The sequence below is a fragment of the Delphinapterus leucas genome, chromosome 19, assembly GCF_059928025.1.
Source record: "Delphinapterus leucas isolate spDelLeu-1000000601 "Yukka" chromosome 19, BTC_Dleu_Yukka2, whole genome shotgun sequence".
Lineage (NCBI taxonomy): Eukaryota > Metazoa > Chordata > Mammalia > Artiodactyla > Monodontidae > Delphinapterus > Delphinapterus leucas.
In genome coordinates, this window is record NC_143147.1 from 6,749,211 (window position 1) to 6,770,274 (window position 21,064).

The 21,064-nt window shown below is 55.6% G+C and overlaps 1 long non-coding RNA gene across 2 annotated transcripts in view; it reads right to left on the reverse strand.

Moving 5' to 3' along the window:
- Nucleotides 1–21,064, reverse strand: part of LOC149744729 (uncharacterized) — a 35,200-nt gene that overhangs the window by 4,696 nt on the left and 9,440 nt on the right. Inside the window, exon 2 of one of the 2 annotated variants that reach the window (XR_016388809.1) lies at nt 55–20,802. This is a non-coding gene — a long non-coding RNA (uncharacterized LOC149744729). The remainder of the gene's footprint in view (nt 1–54; nt 20,803–21,064) is intronic. The other variant, XR_016388810.1, reaches the window with a different exon arrangement.

A 21,064-nucleotide genomic window follows, 5' to 3' on the forward strand; every position in this document is an offset into this window, starting at 1 on the left:
AAAACCTGTATTTTCACCACCCGGAATCGCATGTTATGAGGTTGGCATATTCACCTTCAAGTTTTTCTTTTAAAAAGGAAAAGATGACAGGGAAAGCTCTGAAATCTCCTGCCCTAACCCTACCCCTCCCGTCGCCAGAAGGAACCACCATCATGAACACGGCTCTGTTCTCCCGGCTTATTTTTATACCTTCAGAAGAATGTGTTTATCTATGAACATACAGTACATAGCACTGTTTTGCATGTTATTTTTAAATTTTTCGTATAAATAGTACTCTGGTGTGTATCATCATACGTCTTCCTGTTTTCACCCAGCGTTGTTGTGATCAACTCGCGTTAGCGCGCACACGGCTAGTGCATTCCTGGTGTGGTGCTGCTGTGGTCCTGGTGTGTTCCGGTGTGTTCTGGTGTGTTCTTTTTCACCACTGTCTGGAACCCCACACCCACTCCCATCCCTCCTCAAGTGAGGAACATGTAGGTTGTTTCCGATTCCTTGGTGGTGTGAGCAACGCCATCCTGGGCAGACGTGCAGCCTCTTTGCGCAAACACACGAGCGTCTCTCCTGGGCGGATGTTGTCCAGCAGGACCTCTGACCTGCAGGGTCCGCATGCCCCGACTTCAGTGGCTGTCACCAAACTGGCCACACTCCTACTCGCTCCCAGTGGCCAGGGGTGACCTTCCTCGTCCCTTCTCGACTTTATCTGCACAGGACAGGGTCAGGCTGTTTCATTAAGATTTTTTGGCAACCTCACAGGTGAGAAGTGTATCTTGCTGCTTTAATTTCCTCATTGCTGGCAAGGCTGTGCACACGTGCTTATTGGCCATTGGGAGAAGGCCTGCGGTCACTCAGGGGGAAGGAAGAGGCCCGGGGAGTGCACCTGGGCCCCCAAGGCCAGCGGAGATACTGCATTAGCGACTGTCAGGTGGGCATCGTGGAGGGAGTGTGATTATTCTCAGTTCCTAAGGCTCCCGTATTTCTATTAATAGAAACGCTTGCCGCCCATGCCTGGCTCACCGTGCACCAGGCACTGTACTTAATCAGATCTCATTTAATTCTCTCGGGAATGCATTTAATATTATTCCTATTTTGCTGAAGGGGACACGGGGGGGTCCGCGAGGTGCACTGACCTGCCTGGGGTCACAGAGCTGGTAAGGGCACCGTCTCCAGTCCCAAACCCTTCCCTCCGCGCCGCGGCCCCTCCCACCCGTGGGGAAGTTCCCAGAGGGGATGAACAATGGCTTCTCACAGAAAGAAGAGTCAGGCTCAGGTTTTGCTGCCCCTCCCTTTGGCTGTGAGCAAAGAACTTGTTTGTTAACTAAAATGTGCAACCTTGTAAATAGTTCCCAGCCCTCGGGCCCAGAAGACAGAGAAGGCGGGAGAGTGCTTCTCTCCAGGCAGCTCAGGAGGGAGAGGTGGGTTGGTGATCTCTTAATTTCTTGCAGTGTTCGGATCGTTTGTAGCCTGGGTAGGTGCGGGGCGGAGCTGCGAGGCTCCAGACTCAACAGCTGGTTGTATCTTAGGTTTGAGAGCAAGAGGAAGCTCTCTCCCCCTCCCTCCCGCCTCCCCCCAGCCCTGTGTCACACACACGTGATGTTGGGGGAGATGCTTCCAGGCCCCCCCCAGCATCGGGGCTCTAGGAGAGTGGCCGTCTGAGGCAGGCTCAGGTGCAGCCGGCCCAGGTTACAGGTGGGAAGGGAGGATCTGGGCTGCTTCTCCTCAGAGCCCAGCTGTGCACTCAGCACCACGGCACACGCGTTGGTCGAGTGAATAAATGAATGGACGAGAAGGTTGGAAGTTAAAAGCAAACACACTCTCAAGCTTTTGGCCCTTTGGGTTCTGCGGGGTGGAGGGAGAGGGGTAGGATCAACGAGGCGAGGCCTTCGTGAGAAGATGGCGCTGGGCCCCGCGGGAGGTGGCGGTGACTCAGCGAGCACGCGTCGCGGTCCACGAGCTGGCAGACGTCCTGTGCCGGGAGGAGCGCAGACGTGGGGACGGGACTGGACGAGGCGCCGCCCGGCTGGCCCCCCCGCCTCCCTGCTGCCCTTCCAGCCCACCCCCACCCCACCCGTGCGCTTCCTGCCGGGAACACTCAGCACCTTCTCGGGGGGCCTGTCCCCGCCTCCCAGCCAGACCCCCGCCACCAGGGACCGGGTGTGCTTCCCTCTGAACTGGCCACACGCTTCCTCCCTGGAAGGCCAGGGCTTCGTCTTGACCGCTCCACGGTCCGTTATGAGAAATCGACTGTGTATTGAAAGAACCTATTGAAGAAAGTGGGCTTTACTGGGATCAGTGGCTGGCAAGGCTGGATGGCAGGTCCCCCGGAAAGGCCTGGGGTCCCACCGGAGTCCCCAGAGCACACGATGAGAGCCCTTGTTAGAGAGCCTGGGGGCTTGGGTCCTCGCTCCCCCGTTCCCCCCTACAGGGACTCCCCCTCCGAGCCTCGGTTTTCTCCTCCATGAAGTGGAGTCACTGGTGGCACCTGCCTCTGGGGCCGAGCTGGGGGCTGATGGAGATGATGTAGAGGGACACTCTGCACGGGGCCCGCCCTGCCGTGACCTGGAGCCTGTCAAGGACCGAGTGGAGAATTGTTCTTAGCTAAAGTAGCCGGAGGGCTTTTCGCGGCCAGAAAAGCTGTACTCGGCCCAAGTCTTCATCCAGAGGTGGGGGGATGGGGGGAGGGTCACGTCAGGCTGGTTCTACACCCTGCGGCGGGTTTTCCAGAAAGTTCCAGACACCTCCAGCGATGGATATCCCTTGTCTGAGCGCCCCCACCGCCCCAAGCAGCTGCGTGTCTGCCCTGAGTTCCCTGGTCACCACCCAGGCCCCACCACGGCCATGCCGGGCATGTGCTGTGAGGTGCCGGGGAGCCAGGATCCCTTTCCCGTGACCCGTGCGACCCCGTGGACGGCAGGATGGGGCGGCCGAGGTGCAGGCGTCTTCTGGTGCTGGGGGTGACTGGAGTGCGGGGCGCGCCGGTCCCCAGTGTCCTGCTCCCCGGCACCCAGGCTGATGGTTTCCAGCCCCTCCGGCCGTGTCACCTCTCCCCAGGCTCGCTTTGCCTGACCACGGACTTCGCACAGAGGCGCTCACAGGGCGTCTGTGCCGGTGCTCTGGGCCCCTCGCTCCACCTGCGTCGCGTGTGTCGGTAGGTCACCCACTGCGTTCCCGGGTGGGCTGTGTCCTCAGGCTGATGGACACTTGGGAAGTTCAGTTTGGGGTCTTTAAAAACAGCTGCCGTGAACGTTGTTCTACCAGAAGGTTTACCCGGGAGTGAAATCACGAGCTCGGGGGAGGCCGAAGCCCTTGGCCCCGTCACCCAGCGAGGACAGCGTCAGACACACCGGCCAGGCCCTGCTTTGGGCCCACGCCTCCCTTCCCCTAGCCTCAGTTTCTTCATCTGTAGAGCGGGGCGGCGAGGATGGGGTGAGATGAAGGCCTCAACCTCTTCCCCAAGAGTAACCCCCGCCCCCTCCTCAGAGCCCACAGGAAGCACTCCGTGGCCCGGTGGCCTTGGGTGGTGGTGCGAGGGGCGGGTCTCACCCGTCCCAGCAGGGTAAGCCCTGGATCCTCTTTCCAGAAACAACACCTGTGGGGTCAGGATGGCTCTGATTCCACTCTGGGGGAAGGGGCTTCATGGGCCAGCCTCCGCACCACCATCTCCGCATGTGACGTGGAGTGCCGCTGGGCCCAAAGCAGAAGGGCACAGGGCCCTGCCCCCCGAGTCCCTGCCGCCCCGGCCCAGGGCCCCTCCCGGCTGCTGCTCCACACCACTCGCTGCCCGGGTTGGTGGGGGCTGGGGAGACCCTGCTGGGAACCACGCTGGGGATGACGAGCAGAGACGGCCACACCTGTGTCAGCACCACGCCACACCTGTCACCACCACGCCACACCTGTGTCACCACCACGCCCACACCTGTGTCACCACCACGCCACACCTGTGTCACCACCACGCTACACCTGAGTCACCACCACGCCCACACCTGTGTCACCACCACGCCACACCTGTGTCACCACCATGCCCACACCTGTGTCACCACCACGCCCACACCTGTGTCACCACCACGCCGCACCTGTGTCACCACCACGCCCACACCTGTGTCACCACCACGCCACACCGGTGTCACAACCACCACCTGAGTCACCACCACGCCACACCTGTGTCACCACCACGCTACACCTGAGTCACCACCACGCCCACACCTGTGTCACCACCACGCCACACCTGTGTCACCACCACGCTACACCTGTGTCACCACCACGCCCACACCTGTGTCACCACCACGCCACACCTGTGTCACCACCACACCACACCTGTGTCACCACCACGCTACACCTGAGTCACCACCACGCCGCGCCTGTATCACCACCACGCCCACACCTGTGTCACCACCACGCCACACCTGTGTCACCACCATGCCCACACCTGTCACAACCATGCCACACCTGTGTCACCACTACGCCCACACCTGTCACAACCACCACCTGAGTCACCACCACGCCACACCTGAGTCACCACCACGCCACACCTGTGTCACCACCACGCCCACACCTGTGTCACAACCACCACCTGAGTCACCACCACGCCACACCTGTGTCACCACGCCACACCTGTCACCACCACGCCCACACCTGTGTCACAACCACCACCTGAGTCACCACCACGCCACACCTGAGTCACCACCACGCCACACCTGTGTCACCACCACGCCCACACCTGTGTCACAACCACCACCTGAGTCACCACCACGCCACACCTGTGTCACCACCACGCCCACACCTGTGTCACCAGCACGCCCACACCTGTGTCACAAGCACACCTGTGTCACCACTGGCCCACCAGCCAGCACTTCTCTGCCTGTAAACCCCTTTTCGTTCCTCAGCTGCCACCCCGTGTGCTGGCTCAGGGCCCTCACACATGCTGTTCCTTTTGCTTGAAACACTCTTCCCTCCCTCCGCCCGCCTGATGCTCTGTCTTCCTTGCACCTCAGCTCTGCCTCTGCCGTCGGGAGGGAACCCCCTCTCGGCCACCACGGCCCCAGGGCAGCCCCTCAGCCCCCCGGGCTCAGCCCTGCTCGCCTCGTTTTCAGCCCCTGATGTGTAGCCACCTGTCTCCTCGGGAGGGATCTGGGGAGGAGAGGAGAGACCCATCAATGCCTGTCTCATGAGGAAGACGGATGTGGAGATGGGAGACTTGCCCCAGGTCCCCGTGAGCGGCGACTCTGGTGTCGTCACCCTCAGAACCGTGTCCGAGCCCTCGCCGAGCAGAGCGCCAGGCCCGTGGGCGACCTCGTTCACTTGCAGCCTGGCGGGGCTCTGGGAGGGCGGCACGGGCACCCGGCCCCGAGCGGCTCAGGCGCCCCGCTTCCCTCCACGGCCCACCCCCATCTGGTGGAAGGTTCAGGGTCCCCTTCACGGTGATCCTGAGACCACCACCTCCCACCTTCTCCTGCCCCGCCTGCTCCGAGCCACGTCCCCCCTCACCTGGCTGGGCCAGGTGGCCTCTCTCCTGCCTGCGCCCTCGTCCGCGTGATCCCCGCCCGGGCCCAGGGCCACCTGTAGCCCAGGACGCTGCTTCATCGTGCTCTGACCAGAGCCCTCAGAGTGGGAGCCTGAGGCCAGGTCCCTGCACCCGGGCCCTTCTCTCTAGGAGCCGCACGACCCTGCACACGGGCTCCCTCTCTGGGCCTCAAGCACGTCAGGGCCTTGCTGTGCAGTCCCTGGGCCGGGAGAGCTGTGCCCAGATACCTGCTAGGGGGACCCGTCGGCTCCTGCAAAGCTTTCTTGGCACCTCACCCTGTCCGTGAGGACAGCCCTGACCACGTCTGGCTTGTGGCACAAGCTCAACAAGCGTGGGGATGCGGGGCCACCACACAGCCACTTTCAGTGCGGTGAAGTCGGGTCACGGGGATCGCCAAAGAGCAGCCCAGATGGCGCAGCGGGGAAGACCGCTAAAGGCCACCATGAATGGGCGTGAGGGGGACGGAGGTGGCTGTCCCCATCTGCCCTGACGCGGACTCTGGGACCCCAGACAGCACACAGTCTCATGGCCCTGCCTCTCCCCGAGGCTCAGCCCTGCCCACCCACTGGGAGGCCCAGGACCCTGGGAACAACGGGGTGGGCGGAGGAGAAGATGCTCGGGGTCCTCAAAGCTCAGCCCGTTCCTGCTCCAAACAGGCAAGCCTGCCACCCCTCGGAGGGGTCCAGACTCTGGACTCTGGTCCTGTTGGTGTCCCAAGCTCCATGTGTGACCTCAGAGCAGGCGCTTGAGGTGCTGGGCCCCAGTTTCCCTTCTGTCAAAACCAGGGGAGCGGACGGCAGCCCCTCTGCGTTCTGAGCGTCTGTAAATACCGCACACGGTGCTTATCTGCTAGGAAACCTGGCCGCAGAACCAGCCTGACCAGTGTGGGTTTCACTCTGAGGCAGTAACCGCTGCACCTGGGCCGGCTGCACCCCAGACCAAGGGCGAGGTCACCTGGTGCCCCCCCCGGTGCCCCCCTCGGGGTTTCACACGGAGCAACCGAGGCCCAAAAATAGCAGCTGGCCACTCACAGGCCAACCCGCCCAGGCCCCAGAAAGGAAGTGAGAGAAAGGCGGGCACTTTCGTTCTTTCTGCAGAAAGGAGCTGTTTCTAAGTATCTGCCAGGCGCAGGCCTGGCCCCTCCCCGCCGGTTCTCTGGGGCGGGTGTGGGCTGACTCCACCTGTGATGCCCCCAAGCGGACGGGTGAAGAGACAGAAGTACAGTCACACTCACAAGGGATGGGGCTGAGACTGGACCCAGGACTCTGTCCTGTATCGTTCCGTGTGGCTCGCCGGAGTTCAAGGGGGTCGTGCTGACAAAACTGTGGAAAGAAAGCCCCACAGGGGTCCTCCTTGTGACCCTCCAGGAGCAGGTGACTCAGGGTAAATTCCTTTGTGAGGTACCTTCACTTGTAGGTCCAAATAGTCACCCTGCCTTTCTTAGGTTAAACTGGCCGGGGTAGTGCAGAGTCGCCTGGCCAGCCAGGCCCCTCGTGGGGACTTTGGAGGAGCTTCTACACACGGGCCCCCGGACGCAAGGACAACGACGGTCCTTGCAGAGCCCATCGGAGCAGAGGCGACGGGGAGAGTGTGAGTGTCTGGCTCTCGCGGGCCCCGCCCACCTTCGTTCAGCTCCTCCTTGTTTTGGGTGGTCCCTCCTTTTCTGGCCCGGACTCTGCCCGGTGCGGCAGCAGGGTGAGGGATGAATAACAAGCTGCATGTCCTGACAATGGAACATTGCACGGCAGGAAAAGGAAGGAGATCCTCGTGTGTCCCCTGTGGCCTGAAGAAAAGTCGCTCCATTTGTGTGAACTTTAAACACAGACCCCAAGGGGCACCTGGTGTAACCCATACACACTTCCATACAGGTGTAAAATGTAAAAAATGGGCCAGGAGCACACAAACCAAACTACAAGCATGGTTACCTCTGGGAGGCGAAATGGCACCTGCGGGCTTGGTCAGAGGGAGTGGGACAGAAAAACGCGGAGCACACACTACAAGGCCCATCTGGGAATTTGGTAAATTATGTCCTGCGGTCCAATGTTATTAAAAGTCTTCTGGGCTATCGTTCCACTGTTGAATTCCAGCACGGAGTTTGCTGAGCCCGACTATATACTGGGCTGCAGGGCAGAGAGTGTGGGTAGAGCAGAGCAAGTCTCCCGCCCCCCTCCAAGTTCATGGTCCCCTTAGAGAGACACACGGTAAACGAGACGAACAAGGAACACGGGAAGCGTGTCGGGTGCTGAGAAGGGCAGGAGTGGGGCCCTGGGGACAGCAGCAAGACGGGGAGAGCGTCTGTCCCTGTGGCTGCCGTGGGGAGGTCCACTGTCTTGGCAACTCAGACGACGCGCACTTATCCCCTCGCCGTTCAGAAGTCCAGAAGCCCCGGTCCCGCACCCCTGGGCCCAGGAGAAGGCGTGGGCAGGGCTGGCTCCTCCTGGAGCCCCCGGGCAGAGACCCTTCCCTGCCTTTTCAGCCTCCTGAGCTGCGCTCCTCGCAGCCCTCGGCTCCCGGCCCGTCGGGCGTCTCCCAGCCAGCAGCTGGGCATCCTGCTTCGGCCACGGAACCTGCTGCTTCTGCCTGCCTCTCACGGGACACTGGAGATCACATTTCGGGCCCACCTGGGTAACCCGGGCCCACCTCCCCATCTCGAGATCCTCAGTGTAATTGCGTCTGTCATCTGCGGGAACGCTCGCAGGCCCAGGGGGCCGGCCCTGCAGGTCTTCGGGGTCAGCATGTTTGTCTGGGAGACCTCGCGACAGTGTGATGTTTGGATGAAGGCCTGAGGGGCAGGAAAGGGGGGTGCGTGGTTCTCTTTGGAGGCACATCCCAGGCAGAGGGAGCGGCCTGGCAAGTTCGAGGCACCTCAGCTATTTCCAGGTTTGGGAGGTTACCAAGAGAGCTGCGTATTTGCGTGGCGTCCGCATTTGCATGGACATGTTCTTTCGTTTCCCTTGGGTGCATGTCTAGGAGTGGAATCGCTGGATCACACACTGTAGGCGCATGTTTAAAATGTCCAGAATCTGCCGTATTATTTACCAAAACGGTCACACAGTCTGTGTTTTGAGTCCCGCGCTTCCATGTGTCCTCGCCAGCACTCGGTGTGGCAGCCCTTCTCATAGGTGGGCAGATGTGTCCCCTTACGGGTCTAAGTCGCGTTTCCCTAACGACGAATGACGTTGAGCATGTTCTCATGTGCTTACTGGCCGTTGTATATCGTCTTTGATGAAGTGTCTGTTCAAAGCTTTTGCCCACTTTAAAAAATTGGGTTGCTTATTTTCTTATTATTGGATATGAGTGTTCTTTACATATTCTGCATAAAAGTCTTTCATCAGAGATTTGATTTGCAAGTATTTTCTCCTGTCTGTGGCTTGTCTTTTCATTCTCTTGAACAGCCTCTACCGAAGAGCAGAAGTGTTTTATTTGAATGAAATCGATTTACCATTTTTTTTCTTTTATGTTTCGTGCTTTTGGTGTCGTATCTAAGAAATCTTGGCCTAACCAAGGTCTTCTCGTATATTTTTCTAGAAGTTTATACTTTTAGGCTTTACATCTAGGTCCATGACCTCTTTTGTGTTGATTTTTGTGTATTATGTTGATTTTTTGTGTAATGGTGTATTAACAGTATTTTGTATTAATATTTACTTATTTATTTACAGGAGGTCCTCGTTGGTTGTCTGTTTTAAATGTAGCAGTGTGTACATGTTAATCCCAAACTCCCAATCTATCCCTCCCCCTATTAATTTTTATATATGGATCCAAGGTTTTTTTTGTTTGTTTTGTTTTTTTTGCATACAGACTTCAATTGTTCCAGCACCATTTGTTGAAAGGCTAGCCTTTCTTCACTGAATTTCCTTTGCACCTTTGTTGAAATTCACTTGTCCAGATCTGTGGGTCTCTTTCTAGACTCTCTGTTCTGTTCCACTGACCTAGTTGTCTGCTCTAGACCAATACCACACTCTCTTGATTACCGTAGCTTTAAGCAAGCTGGTGTCAGTTCTCCAACTTTGCTCTTTTTTCAGAGTTGTTTTGAATATTCTAGCTTCTTCGCATTTCCGCATGAGTAGGATACGTGTATATATATCTATATATCTGTATATCTCAATTCTGTTGTTTCTGTTTCTCTGGAGAACTTTGACTAATACAACCAGTACTTAGAACACTGCCCGGCACATAGTAGGCAATAAATACTTGTTGAGTGAAATAATAAACTTATCTGCTCGTTCATCCCCACACTGCCAGCACCTGACAGGCAGAACAATGCATGACAAATGTCGGCGTGAGTCTCTCCTGTTTAAGGCCAGGAACCCACACGCAACGCTGTCTAGGGGTTCAGCTTGCTCTCTGGGGTCCAGAGGCTTTGCACTTTCCTCCCCAAGAGGGGTGACTGCGGAGTCTTACTCGGCCCGCTCCTCTTTCCCCAGGTTTTGTCTACAACCCACGTGATTCTGCCCCCCGCCAGGGGACGTGTGACAATGTCTGGAGACATTTTTGCTTGTCTCAAGGGTGGTGTGGTGGGGGGGGGATGGAGGCCAGGGACGCTAGCAAACATCCGACAGTGCACAGGACGGCCTCACAGGAAAGAATGATCCAGCCCAAATTGAATCGTGCTGATGTTGAGACACCCTGGTCTATACTCGCTGCTGGTCCAAACACTCCGCATTCGCGCCCTTTCACCGGCGGCTCTGTGCCAGCCTTCCGTCGGAACTGTGCCGCTCCTACGTGGGATGATCATGAAACTGTAAAACCACGGCAAGACGCATTTGTTTTACGAGGAACATCCTGGAGGCCACAGCCATCTACGAACTTTGCATACGGGAGGGTTTTGTTTCTGAAAACTGAAATTACGGAATAAGTGCCCAAAGAGGTGAGAGAGAGAACTTCACTGTTTGCGTTCAAATTAGCAGCCTGAGTATTCTTGGCTCCTGACAGGAAAGACGGGCGGGTGCCCATGTCAGAGGAGCACATCTGCGGAGGCTGCGGGTTTCGTTCTGACCGGCTTCCCAGGCTCCGGCCACGAGAGCAGCAGATGTGTGGGAGACCAGATGCCTAGCCGGCCACAGAGAGCGAGACTTGGGGGCAAACAGAGTGATGATTTAGTAGGATGGGAAGATCTGCTGGCTGCCCACTCAGGGTGGGGCGTGGTGGTGTGCTGACCCCGAGGATCTCGGACCGCAGGGCTGGGCGGGATACCGGCCTGTCTGGCTCCCGCTGGGGCTGGGTCGAGGCTGGTGAAGGGGAGCCACCAGGTGGAGCTGCCGAACTGGCGCTCTCCGGATGCGGCTGCTAGAGTCTTGTGAGATTTACATTTAAATTCAAATTAAGTGGGACTTCCTTGGCGGTCCGTGGTTGAGACTCAACACTCCCAACTCGGGCCGCCCAGGTTTGACCCCTGGTCAGGGAACTGGATCCCACATGCTGCAACTAAGACCTGGCGCAGGGCTTCCCTGGTGGCGCAGTGGTTGAGAATCCGCCTGCTAATGCAGGGGACACGGGTTCGGGCCCTGGTCTGGGAGGATCCCACATGCCGCGGAGCAACTAGGCCCGTGAGCCACAACTACTGAGCCTGCGCGTCTGGAGTTTGTGCTCCGTAACAAGAGAGGCCGTGATAGTGAGAGGCCCGCGCACCGCGACGAAGAGTGGCCCCTGCTCACCACAACTAGGGAAAGGCCTCGCACAGAAACCAAGACCCAACATAGCAAAAATTAATTAATTAATTAATAAAAGGTGTTATAAAAAAAAAGACCTGGCACAGCCAAATAAATAAATAAATATATTTTGAAAAAGTGTGCATCTCTCAATAATTGCACTTGACTTTAGGATCCAAAAAAAAAAAAATTAAAATTAAGTGAAGTTAAAAATTCGGTGTCTCAGTCCCATGAGGCGCTGGACACCATGTGGCCAGTGGCCTTTCCCAGACCAGCACAGACAGACCATCTCCAACCACTGTGAGTCCCTACGGACAGACGGTGCCCAGGGCCGCCCACGCCTCCTCCCAGCTCTTCTCACATCCTGAGCTCCCCTGCGGCCCCCCGAAAGGGTTGGGGGCTCCCCAGTTGGGTGAGAATGTCTCTCTCCCCTGTCCTCGGCGGTGATGGAAGGAAGGGCGGGGTCTCAAACTGCAGGGGGCCCAGAGGCCAGGCAGATAATGTAACAGAACTAGCTATTGATACAAGGGCAGTTCTGATCTTTTAAAATTTTGTATCAAGGTAAAATCCACCATTTTAACCATTTTCAAGTGTGCGATTCAGTGGCGTTTAGCACATGCCCTGTGTTGTGCTACTGTCCGCTCAGTCTAGTTCCAGAACATTCCATCAGCTCAGGAGGGGACCCTGTCCCCACAGGCTGTCCTCCCTGTCCCCTCTTCCCTAAGTCCCCAGCAACCACAAATCTCTGTTAGCTCTCCTGGATATTTCATATAAATGGAACCTACAACGCATGATTATTGAATCCGGCTTCTCTCCTTAGCATAATGTTTTTAAGGTTCATTCACGTTGAAGCAGGAATCGGCACTTCATTCCTTTTTTTGGCTGAGTAATATTCCAGCGTGTGGATGGACCACGTTTGTGCACCCATTCATCAGCCCATGGGCACCGAGGATGTTCCCACCTTTGGGCTACTGTGAACAATGCTGCAATGAACGCTTGTGTACGAGTGTTGGTTTTCAGTCCTTTTGGGTGTGTTTACCTAGGAGTGGAAATGGGGGTCATGTGGTAATTCTGTGTTTCACTTTTTGGAGAATTGTCAGACTGTTTTCCACAGTGGCTGCACCATTTTACATTCCTAGCGATGGAAGAGTTCTGATTTCTCCACATTCTTGCCAACACTTACTGTTTTCCTTAAAAAAACCCCAAAACTATAGCCATCCTAGTGGATGTGAAGCGGTATTTCACTATGTTTTTTTTAATATTTATTTTATTTATTTATTATCTTTGGCTGCGTTGGGTCTTAGTTGCGGCACGCGGGATCTTCGTTGCGTGCAGGCTTCTTTCTAGTTGTGGCGTGTGGGCTCCAGAGTGCGTGGGCTCTGTAGTTTGCAGCACGTGTGCCCTGTAGTTGAGGCGCAGCGGCTTAGTGGCTGCAGCGCGCAGGCTTAGTTGCCCCGCGGCATGTGGGATCTTAGTTCCCCGACCAGGGATTGAACCCGCGTCCCCTGCATTGGAAGGCGGATTCTTAACCTCTGGACCACCAGGGAAGTCCCTCCCTATGGTTTTGGTTTGCATTTCCTTAATGACATTACACGTTTTCACGTGCTTGCTGGCCATTTCTATATTTTTGGAGAAATAGCCATTCGGGTCCTTTGCCCATTTCTAAATTGGGTTATTTGCCTTTTTGTTGTTGAGTTGTAGGAGTTCTTTTTGTATTCTGATATTAGACCTTTGCAAATATTTTTTCCCACTCTGGATTGTTTTGGCTGTTTAGGGTCCCTTGCAATTCCATACAAATTTTAGGATCAGCTTTTCCATTTCTAAAAAAAAGGCCGTTGGGGGCTTCCCTGGTGGCGCAGTGGTTGAGAGTCCGCCTGCCGATGCAGGGGACATGGGTTCGTGCCCCGGTCTGGGAAGATCCCACATGCCGTGGAGCGGCTGGGCCCGTGAGCCATGGCCGCTGTGCTAGCGCGTCCGGAGCCTGTGCTCCGCAATGGGAGAGGCCACAACAGTGAGAGGCACGCGTACCTCAAAAAAAAAAAAAAAAAAAGGCCATTGGGATTTTGATGGAGATTGCATTGAATCTGTTTATTGCTCTGGGCAGTATTGCATCTTAACAATATTAAATCTTCCAGTCTATAAACACAAGATGTCTTCCCATGTATTTAGGTCTTCTTTAATTTCTTTCAGCAATGTTTTGTAGGTTTCAGTGTACAAGTCTTTCACCTACTTGGTAAAAGTTATTCCAAAGTATGTTATTCTTTTTGATGCCATTGTAAGTGGAATTATTTTCTTAATTTCCTTTTTGGATTGTTCACTGCTTTTTGGACTGTTCATAGTGTATAGAAATACAACTGATTTTTGTGTGTTGATCCTGTACCTGGCAACTTTGCTAAATTTGTTTACTAGCACTAATAGTTACTCAGTGGAGTTTTTGAATTCTCTATATGTAAGGTCATGTTATCTATGAACAGAGATAGTTTTACTTCTTCTTTTCCAGTTTGGATATCTTTTGTTGTTTTTTTTTTTTTTTTTGCCTTATTGCTCTGGCAAGGATTCCACCGCTATGTTGAATAGCAGTGGTAAAAGCCGGCATACTTTTCTTGTTTCTGTCTTAGGGGGAAAGCTTTCAGTCTTACACCATTGAGTATGATGTCAGCTCTGGGCTCTTCGAAAACATCCTTTATCACACTTAGGAATTTTCCTCTATTCCCAGTTTGGTGAGTGTTTTATCATAAGGGGTGTTGGCTTTTGTGAAATGCATTTTCTGTCAGTTGAGATGATCGCGTGGCCTTTTTCCTTCATTCTATTAATGTGGTGTATTACATTGATGGATTGGGTAGCTCTGATTTTACAAGATAAGCTGGAAATCTGAATTCCAATGGGAAATCTTCTTTCTTTGAAACGTTGACATGTGTAAAAAAATTGCATGGGCCAAATCAAACTCAGCTGAGAGCCAAATTGACTCTGGGGCCACCAGTTTGAAATCTCTGATCAAGAAACTTAAACATTATTCTTCCCTTTGACTTAGGAATTCCACTTCCAGGGATCCATCCTGAAGAAGTAATCCAAAATACAGGCAAAGTTTTAAACCTACACTTGAGTGTCATTTTTATTTTTAATTTTTTTGCGGTACGCGGGCCTCTCACTGTTGTGGCCTCTCCCGTTGCGGAGCACAGGCTCCGGACGCACAGGCTCAGCGGCCACGGCTCACGGGCCCAGCCGCTCCGCGGCATGTGGGATCTTCCCGGACCGGGGCACGAACCCGTGTCCCCTGCATCGGCAGGCGGACTCTCAACCACTGCACCACCAGGGAAGCCCTTGAGTGTCATTTTTAAAGCCTGAAGTCGGAAAGTTCCTGCACCCAGCAGTGGAGGTCTAAGGGTGCCGTGTTTGCCAGGGAACCCGGGCTTTACCGCCACTTCAGGGAGGTTTTTGTGAAGATGGGGGGCCGGCAACAGACCCAGGCGAATAACCGTTCTTTTTGGCACTTCCTACATTTGATTCACGTTTGAAAACATTTGAATCTCAGGAGCGCATTTCCGTACACCAGTTTCCGTTTTGCTGCTTCCGTTGTCCACCTCCGTTTGCTGGTGGGTCATTATACGTTAATTGCTTTGGGCAGAAATCCGTCCCTCGGCCCCAAACATCCCTGTCCTTTATAAGCACTTGAAGCAAAAACCATCTTGAATGTGGTTTTTGGCGTGACTGGCCGCCAGGGACCCACACCTGTTTAAGAATTGAACACCAAGTACAACAGTGTCCCCTCTGTGCTGATTTTGGCCATTTAAACTGTAGCCTTAACACTAAGCGGCTTGGATAGAGGCTGGCCTTGAGATTTATTACTTTATGAAATGTGCCACACCACAGAGACCTGATAGTTCTTTCCGTGGGTTCATCCTGTAAATCCTGAATTCCATTTTGAGTATTCCAGGTCTAGGTATCCATGATGGTGCCTTAATAAGAAAAAAAAAAAAAAATCCTGCGGCAGTTTTCTGATTTTTAAAAAAATTTATTTAGTTTTGGCTGCGTTGGTTCTTCATAGTGGTGCACGGGCTTCTCACTGCGGTGGCTTCTCTTGTTGTGGAGCACGGGCTCTGGGTGCGTGGGCTTCAGTAGTTGTGGCTCACGGGCTGTAGAGCGCAGGCTCAGTAGTTGTGGCACACAGGCTTAGTTGCTCTGGGGCTTGTAGGATCTTCCCGGACCAGGGCTCGAACCCGTGTCCCCTGCATTGGCAGGCAGATTCTTAACCACTGCGCCACCAGGGAAGTCCCCCTGCTGCAGTTTTAATACCAAAGTGGGGATGGCCCATTCCTGCTGCATAAGGATGGGGCAGGACGGGGCAGGGGCTCTGACTCCGCAGAGTTGTGCTGGGATATCGTTGTACAGGTGAGCGTAGGTGGGAACATGCTTCCCAGCCAGCAGGTTCAGTGCAGTGCGGTGCAGACCCCACCCAGCGGCTCACGTGCTCTGCTGGGCGCGGAGGACAGGGGCTGGTCCTGGTGGTGGTCAGGGAAGGCTGCATCAGGGGCCTCTGCTGAGTTCAATAGAATGCACCCAAATTCACGTCCCCCTGGCCTGTGATGTGATCTCATTTGGAAATGGGGTCTGTGTAGATGTGATCGAGTTAAGAATGAGGCGTACTGGATCCGATGACTTGTGTCCTCACGGGAAGAGGGGAGCGTGGACGCAGATGCACGGGGAGGCGTCGTCCTGTGAGGACTGAGCAGAGGTGGGGCAGGGGACCGCCACCCCCGGGAGCTGGGGAGCCCGGGAACTCCCTGGCCCCGGATTTCGGGGAGGGGGGCTCTGGGCTCGGCCCTGGGAGGGATAAAATTCTGTAGCTGTCACCCCCGGGTTGGGTTGCGGAACCGCACAGACCCCGCCCGCACCCGCAGGAAGCCCGGCCCTGAACGCACCCGCGCGCCCCCCGCCTCCGCCAGCAGGTGGCGCCCCGCCCGTTCGGCGGCCGCGCAGCCCGGGTGTGGCCGGTGTGGCATGAGAGTGGCGTCCGCGGGGCTGGGGTGCGCGGTGCCGGCTCCGCCCGGGCCACCCTGATGGTGAGGCCCGTGTCAGGACCCCCCACCTGATCCACCTGCGTGAGGAGGGGGCGTCGCCCCTGCGGGGGGAACCAGTCCGCCGTCCTCCCTCCGGGCCGGCCGCCAAAGGACACCGGGGCTCGGGAAGGAGCGCGCGGAGTCTAAAGTCGGGCGGAGCCAGGCCCAGCTCCACCCCCGCAGCCCACCCCAGCGCCCCCCACCCCAGCCTCAGTTTCCCTGGTGACACTGGCCTGAGCTGCGCTCCACGGAGCTTGTGCACGTGCGCGGCTCTGCCCACAGACCCGGGCCGACAGCAGAGGAACCTCTGCAGGTGGTCTTGGTTTTTATTTTGGGGGGTTGTTGTTTTAGTATTTTTATTGTGGTAAAATATACGTAACGTCACATTTACCATTTTAAAGTGTACAGTTCGGTGGCATTAATGGTCACGTTGTTGTACAGCCATCACCGCCATCCTCTCCAGAAATTATTCATCTTCCCAAACCGAAACTCTGTCCCCATTAAACCCTCACTCCCCACCCCTCCCCCAGACCCTGAGAACCACCCTTCCACTTCCTGCCTGTGTGGATTGGGACTCTAGGTGTCTTACGTAAGTGGGATCGTGCAGTACTTGTCCTTTTGTGCCGGGCTTGTTTCACTCGGCAAAATGGCTTCAGCTTCATGTGTGTTGGAGCCCGTGTCTGAATCGCCTTTCTTTCCAGGCTGAGTACTATTATTCCGTGGCACGCGTAGACCACACTTCGTCCATCTGTGGACAGGCATTTGCTTGCTTCCACCTTTGGGCTGCTGTGATTTGTGCTGCTCTGAACATCTGTGGGCAGGTACATATGGGAGGCACCTGTCTTCCCAGGGCCTGCCTCTGAAGGGCCCCCGGAAGTGTGGGTGCCCCCATCGTAGAACAAGCACACGCTCTGGCATCAGGTGTGGCCTGTGTTTGCAACGTGCGTCCCACACCCGGGCTGGGAGAGCATACCCGGATTTGCAGCTCGTTCATCCTGCGGGTGCCCGGCTGAGCTGAGGTTTCTGAGACAGAACCACCTGTGCCTGCCACTCTTCTTCCTAAAAAGGCACCGCGTTCAAAGAGCTTCTCCAAAAGAAAGGCAAAGAATCTTTTCACCTTGAAACCTCATCGCTTATGATCCTTAAAATCATGCACACGTAATATTTATGTAACTGTGTTCCCGTGACACATAAAGGCTTCCAAGCTGCCTGGTGCGTTCAGGGGCAGAGAAGGAGGGAGAAGACGTGAAGATCTGCTGTGCCTTGTCTGTCCACAGCCCAGCAGTCGGAGACCAGCTGGGGGACAGGCACTGACCACTCAGCGGTTGCACGGCGTGGGCCTCCGCTCTCGCACACTAGCAGGATTTTCACTGCCTCCTGGAAAGCAAAGCCAGCCAGCGGAGAGGCAGGTGTTGGCTCAGGACAGAGACAAGCTCTCAAATGACTAGAGAAGTGACCTTGAGAGGTGGTGAGCCCCGTGTTCCCAGAGGTATGCAAGTAGAGACTAAAAGACCATTGGTGAGGGATACTATGACAGGCAGAGAGTGGAGGGTGGTTCTTGGAGGAGCTCGGTGGCCCAGCAGTGTTGATGCTTCTGAAGGAATGGTGTTCGCCACGCTGCCTTGACTCTACAGAGCCTTGGGAGGCAGCGTCCACCCAGACAACAGCAGAGCAAATAACGGCACTAGCGGCCGCATGAGGGCCCTGTAGGGAGGGCCGTCCGGGGCATGTGCTCCTGGCAGGAGAGCTTCTGGAGCCCCGGAACCGGGGTCCAACCCCTTCGTGAGGCAGGACAGGACCCAGGTGGAGGATGTTTTGATGGAGGTGACAGTGAGCCTTTCCCACAGCCAGGAAGGAAGGGCCTCCACTCTAGACAGTCCTGTCCTACTTGAACCATCACCACCACTGTCATCATCCCTGTGGGAGTCTGCTGTGTGCCAAGTACTATTTCAGTAACTCACTGAATCCTCCCCAGCCCTCCATTCTAAGGAAATGGAGGCCCAGAGAGGTTCATTAACTTGCCTAAGGTCACACAGCGGATCAGTGGTAAAATCCAGTAAAGCTGGGATTTGTGGGGGCTCCAGCTCTGCGTGCCTGTGCGCAAGCCGGCTGCCTGCAGCCCCCACGTCCGCTGTGATGGGACCCACAGCCCTTCGAGCCCTCTGCCAGCGACACCTTCTTGACCACAGGCTGCGTCAGTGATGAGTCACCTCCTTCATTCCAAGGAGGAGCTGGTTCCGGCCTGGTTACCGCTGGGGTCCGCCCGCAGACCTCTGCAGCCTGTCTCCTCCCAGAGCCCCTCGGCAGTTGTCGTCACCCACCTTTCCGCAAGCCCTCTCTTCGGAAGGCCCCGAGTTTACACACACACACGCTATGGCTACTTCTTAGATTGCCTGCTTCCTGGCGACATCGTGGGGGACAGTGACCAGATGAGTCTGAGGCTCATCCCGGGAGGAGCACCTGGGGCAGGCACCCCCATCTGGAGGGCCAGCTCGGGCTTTGCATACATCAGGCATAAGCAAGCGAGGGATGTACGCTCTGGCAGTAGCCTGGGTCTTCAGTGACCTTCAGGTCAGGGGCAGCCTCCCAGCTCTGACACTTGAACAGGCCACGTTCCTTCCTTGGGCCTCAGTTTCCCCCCGGACCTCTCAGGGGTGCCGTGGATGCTGTTAATGCTCGCCCACACCCGCCGGGCCCCTTTCGTCAGACCCATGCACCGCCCGAGCTACCGCGTGTGCTCACCTGCAGGGCTCACTCCTGCACCCTGGCCTGGGCTCCTGGGGCGGAGCCGCTGAACTGTGGGTGGCCCCTCATCCACCCCTGTCCACAGCTGGTGACTGACGAGGGCTGGAGTTGAAAGCCCAGGTCCCACCTACTTCCCCGAGATGGAATTTATGCCCTGAGCCACCTGCAGCATCCAGCTGGGGTGGGGCTTCTCCTGAATAAACCACTCACACCAATACTTGTCGGTGGGCTCCTTCCAGAATCAGCCGAAGACGAGGGCATAAATCTCCCCCCACAGAGCTTGAGCCCACCTGACGTGACCCTGTAATAGAACCTTCCTTATTGCTTATCTCGGAAAGCACCTGTGGTTAATAGGCTCTGGTGTTTACCTGCCGTTCTGGAGGAGAGGCCATGCCCCTTCCCGAGGGGCACCGCGTGGCTCTAACGAAGCAGGAGAACCAGCAACACCGGCAAAGCCCGTTTAAAGCACTTGGTTTTAGGGATCAAACTCACCTGCTTCTAGCAGTGGCTGGCATTGGAAAGTCCCTTGTCTCTCGATATCCCAAATAAGGCAGAAGGAAACTGGGCTTGGATGTTGAGCACAAGAGCCTGCTCATTGCCTGCACAATATCTAATCTCCTCTCCTCTCAAGGTGACCAGGTGAGCAGCTAAGACTACCTTTCCCGCTTCCCTAACAAACAGGTTGGCTAATGACATACAAGCAGAAGTTGTTGGGCAGGACTTCCAATAAAGCTTCTAAAGAGCTCGTGTGCTCTCCTCTTATTTTCTTCCTTTTTCTGCCCGCCTGGAACGTATATGTGATGGCTGGCTCTCCAGAGGCCATTTTGTGACCTTGAGGGTGGAGCCAAACTCTAAATACGGCAGAACAGAAAGAGGATTGGGGGTTGCCGATGATGCTCTAGAATTATCATACCTGTCCTGGGAGTCCCTGACTTCTTTGACCTGTGAGAATAAACCTCTATTTTATCTAAGCCACTATTTCCCAGGTCTCTGCTACTTATAGCTAAATACAGTTTCTAACTAGTATAGATGTTACCACACATCTACAGTTTGTTTTTTTTTGCGGTACGCAGGCCTCTCACTGTTGTGGCCTCTCCCGTTGCGGAGCACAGGCTCCGGACGCGCAGGCTTAGCGGCCATGGCTCACGGGTCCAGCCGCTCCGCGGCATGTGGGATCCTCCCGGACCGAGGCACGAACCCGTGTCCCCTGCATCGGCAGGCGGACTCTCAACCACTGTGCCACCGGGGAAGCCCATGTCTACAGTTTTGATCCGAAGTGAAACAGGGTTCTCTCTTCCCAGTCTCTCCTTCACCAGGCCCTTCACCTGGCCCTGCTCACAGAGACTTGACTAGAAGGAGCAGGTGACCGTTCATATCACCGAGAGAACTACACCAACCCTGCGGCCCAAGACTGCTTAAGACAATCGGAGAATTGCACCTTCTAGCCTAGGGCCAGAGTGGGGACTTCCTGGTTCTGCACAGAAAAGGGGGAAACGAAAGTGGACACAATCCAGGGCTTTACCATCTCCATCTAATGAATGACAGTGACAGAGAGTCAAAGTGCCGGAGCGGCACTGTTCATAATAGTGGGAAAAACCCTGGGAACAGCCACATGCCCACGAGCAGTAAGATGGGTCACTTGTGTGTCTTCACCCGGTGGGCACGATGTCACTGAACGTCTGCTGCTGCTCGCGGAAACACACCTCTTGCAGGCGTGACGTCCAGAGAAGACACTGGATACGGGTGACTGTCGGCTGTGTGATTTCATTCTGAACATGAAGTTCAAAACCCGGCAAAACCGATGTGCAGGTGGGAAATCAGGACGGCCGTTATCCTTGGGAAAGACAGTAGTGGGGTGAAGGGGGCTCTGGGCTGTACTCCCACAAGCGTGGTCACTTTTGAGATTCAGTGAGCTGTATAATTATGATTTGTGCAAATGTCTGCGTGTGGGTTGAACTTACAGAGAATTGGTGGTGATGGACCCAGAGGAGGGAGGTGACCTAGTTTGGCAGATGTAACACAAAGCAGGCTCAGCACGTGGTGGGGTCTCAATAAGTGGCACTACGACCCGAGTGGAACTTTCGGTGGAAAGGGCT